We start from the raw sequence: 4,204 nt of genomic DNA, 5'->3' as shown, positions 1-4,204 counted from the left end.
CCTCAGCCTGCTATCAAGATGAACTGGGCTCAAATTCAAACTGTGTTGGGGTTGGGGTTCACACTGAGGCCAGGGCAGGGTCAAAGGGCAGGACTACAGAGAGGGCTCCGCAGTTAAGTGCATTCATAGCGTTTATAGAGGACCCAATTCAATTCCCAACTCCATAGGAAGGCTCATGACCATCTGCAAGGCTAGTTCTGGGAGATCTGACGCCCTTTTTGGGCCTCTGAGGGCTCCTATACACACCTGGTTTACATAATACACTACAGCGCGCACATCTCCATAAAAATAAATAAATACTAGAAGAAGAAGAAGAAGAAGAAGAAGAAGAAGAAGAAGAAGAAGAAGAAGAAGAAGAAGAAGAAGAAGAAGAAGAAGAAGAAACCAGGCCAGGGCTCGGGGGCATGGCTGTGCTCCTTGGGTAGAGGTCAGACACATGGAGGATGCGTGAAGCTCAGGGTTCCATTCCCAGTGCCACGGAAGTCATATGTGGTGGCGCACCCCTCATCAACACTGAGGAGGTGGGGACTGTGGGATCAGGAGCTCAAAGTCACCCTTGGTTACTTCACGAATGACTGTCTAAAATAAAAGGAGAAATCAAGCCCACTCTCCCCGTCGTTCTTCTGAAGAGGCCTCTCTCTCAGTCTCTTTCCTCCCTTTTACCCTTTTTTTTTTTTTTTTTTTTTTTTTTTTTTTTTTGGTTTTTCGAGACAGGGTATCTCTGTGGTTTTGGAGCCTGTCCTGGAACTAGCTCTTGTAGTTCAGGCTGGTCTCGAACTCACAGAGATCCGCCTGCCTCTGCCTCCCAAGTGCTGGGATTAAAGGCGTGCGCCACCAACGCCCGGCTCCCTTTTACCCTTTAAAAAAAAAAAAAACAATCAAGGCCAGCCTGTGCTACTGAGACTGTCTCTAAACAAAAGAAAAACTGGGGCTCAGCCTGGTGCGAGGCTTGTGCAGTGTTGGGGACCCACTGTAACCCGCTCCTCACGCAGCCCTCCTGGCTTACCCCTGCCTCCACCTCCGCACCACCAAGCCCTGCTTCCCGTCCTCCCTTTCCCAGGACCCTAAGCCAAGCTCACGCGGGGACTCTCACTTCCCACGAGCGCCGACCTCCCTGTCCAGACGGAGGATTCAACTCTCCTTCAGATCCACTTTGCAGCCCTCCCACTTTTTCTGTCTTGATTCGGGGCTTTCTCAGACCCTGCCCAAGTCCCGGGCCGGGGGAGTCCGGAGTCCAGCTGTCCTTCACCCTACACTAATCCGCAGAATCGGCTGCTAGATTCTGCGACCAGATGCCTGGCTTTCTTATATCGCCGTGCCTGTCGCTCAGCACCCACTTCTGGGGATGGAGCCCACGGCCCCCCAGCTCACACAAGCCCTCAAGGCCTTGCTGGGGGATTTTAGGAGACCACGCCCTCATCACCTGGATGGGGGAATTCTAGAGGGGGCTCCACCCTGACCACGCCCCCGATCTTCACTGGGGTCCTCTAAGCAGGAGCTGCCGCTGAGCAACACCCCCAGCCTTCTTTTAGCTTTTCAGACTACCGTCACCCAGAAATTCACCAGGCTGCCCTTGAACTTGGGCTTCTTCCTCAGTCTCCCGAGCAGCGGAGCTGAAGGGCCTGCACAGAGGCCCAGCTGCCCAATCTCCTAGTCTGTCTGCCCTCTTCGCGGACTGGAATTTTCCTTGGTGCCAGCGGAACACTCCACACGCCTTCGAAAATGACTTTAGATTCCAGGTTGGACACACAGTTCCTACGGCTGGAATGGGAAGGGTTCCGAGGTAGGTGGACAGCTTCCCCAGCATCCACAGCAGAACAAAAGGCACAGTCAGGAGTGCGGGGGCCAGCAGGCCGTGGGCCGCCCTGCAGGGGCCCTGGCTCCAGCCCCTGGCAGCTTGTCCTCCTGCCAGGGCACACCCAAGCCTCAGGACTGGGCAGAGGTGGCAGCCCAGAGAGGGCTCCCCACCATGGGCTGTTCCACCCGGTGACTTAGCCCCAAGATGGGCCTCCCGGGGGAAGACAATGGTGGCTTGTGGGTGTCTGGAGAGCTTCCCTACAGGTGTGTGGCCCTGGGGGTGGAGTGGGGACTCTCGGAACCTCAGTCTCTCTCTGAGGACAATGGACTCACTCTCTGAAGGACGTGACGGCTTGTGATTGGAAGGCGCACCTGGAGCAGTCGAAGTAGGGGGCTTTGGATGACAGGGACTAGAGGGACTACAGCCACACACACACACACACACACACACACACACACACACCGCACCCGATGAGGCCCACGCAAAGCATGCTGCATGCCCTCAAATTCATGGAATCAGGGTTGAGCCACGGGAAGAACTTAAGGCTGCAAGGACAGCGATTCAATCAGAGACCCAAGTCCCTCAGCAGGGACACGAAGGACCGAGTAGGAACTAGTGGAGTGACACCTTCTGTGAGCCCGTGATTGTACCCACCCATTTTCCTTATGGGTAAACCGTGTCCCAGCAAGTAGGATTCTGAGATATGGCAGAAAGAAAAAGGATTGGAGCTGGGGCATCAGGCTAAGGAAGCAGAGAGCTCCCTCAGGGTATATGAAGTCGGGGTTTAATCCCAGCTCCGCACAACCAGAACTTGTAGCACTAGGTCGGGGCACGTGTGGGGCGACAAGAGTTCAGAGTCCCTGGGCGGTGATGGCGCACACCTTTATCCCAGCACTCTGGAGGCAGAGGCAGGTGGATCTCTGTGAGTTCGAGGCCAGCCTGATCTACAGAACAAGTTCCAGAACAGGCTGCAATGCTACAGAGAAACCTTGTCTCAAAAGGAACAAAGACAACAACAAACAGTTCAGGGTCATCCTTGGCTACTTAGGAAGTTGGAGGCCAGCCTGGCTTACAGGAGATCCTTCCTTAACTCTCTACCCCTGCCAGCCGGGAAAGGATTAGAACTTGGAGTTCTGATTCACAGCAGCCCCTAGACCCGTGTGCTGCTGGGGCACGTCCTTGGTATCTGGACGCCACTCTTCTGGCTTCCTTTGAGCTGTTTTCATCAGGCTGACATGGGACACAGCTAGGGCAGAGGCTAGGGAGGAGGGACAGAGGGACATTTCTCTCTAGAGCCCTTAGGGGAGGTGGAAAGTGTTTATTCACTAATTGGTTCTTGTATAGCTCCAACTGGCCTGCAACTATAGCTACCCACTGGCCTCAGACTCAGAGACCCGCGTACCTAAGCCTCCCCTCCAGAGAGCTGGGATTAAAGGCGTGCGCCACAACACCTGGCCTCATTATTTTTTTTATTTTATTTTCATTTAAAAATTTTTGTTTTGCTTTCCGAGAGAGGGTTTCTCTGCGTAGGCCTGGCTGTCCCAGAAACCTAATTCAGAGATCCGCCTGCCTCTGCCTCCCGAGTGCTGGGATTAAATGCTTGCGCCACCACGGCCAGCATTTTTTATTATCCCTATCCCGGAACATCTGTTTTCAAGAGAAGGAAAAGCCGATCCACGTGGGGGTCCCTCTGCAGGAAACAGAATGACCCATAGTTTCCTAACCTTACATTAAGGATCTGATATCCCCTCCCGACTTTGATATACCCGCTCGCAACACATAAGACCCAGGGTCGACCCTAGAAACTCAAATAGAACCCACTCGACGTGGCGGTGCCGGCGGGCATACCAACCAGAAAATAAATTCCAACCTCCGCCCTTCCACCGCCTTCCCCTCGAGAGAGCGTCTCGCCGACTCTCGCTCTGAGAATCCCGCCTCTGCCGTGGGGGGCGGGAATGCAGCCGGGAGTTCATGATGAATGGCGAAAGCCGCTGCCAATCAAAGCTTCCCGTCTGTCCATTGGCTACCTGTGGTGGGCCTTCTCGTGCAATCTCATGGTCCTTCCCGCTTGCGTCATGACGCTTTGCTCAGTGTCTGTATTCCACCGCGTAGGAAGATAGTCCCTGAGGCTTTACCGCGGTCTGGTGGATAATACCTCCGCCGGAAGCACTTTAGTATTAGATACTGGTTGATTCTGGGTGTCATGGTAATCTCTGTGGGTGTTTTGACAGTGGACTGTTGTGAGGTGGTGTGTATTAGTGTCGCCTCAAGAGGTAGTGGAGGGATCCGCGGCGTGCATCCGGTCGGGGCGCGGCTGCGGCGACTCGGGGGAGGTGGCTTTCGGATGATGGGGGCGTGGCTTCCAGGGGGCGTGGCTTCCGCGACGCGGGGCGGGGTGGGGGGGCG

This window comes from Chionomys nivalis, chromosome 6 (assembly GCF_950005125.1).
Source record: "Chionomys nivalis chromosome 6, mChiNiv1.1, whole genome shotgun sequence".
Lineage (NCBI taxonomy): Eukaryota > Metazoa > Chordata > Mammalia > Rodentia > Cricetidae > Chionomys > Chionomys nivalis.
The sequence above is the reverse complement of the archived record's forward strand: the minus strand, read 5'-3'. Positions refer to the sequence as shown.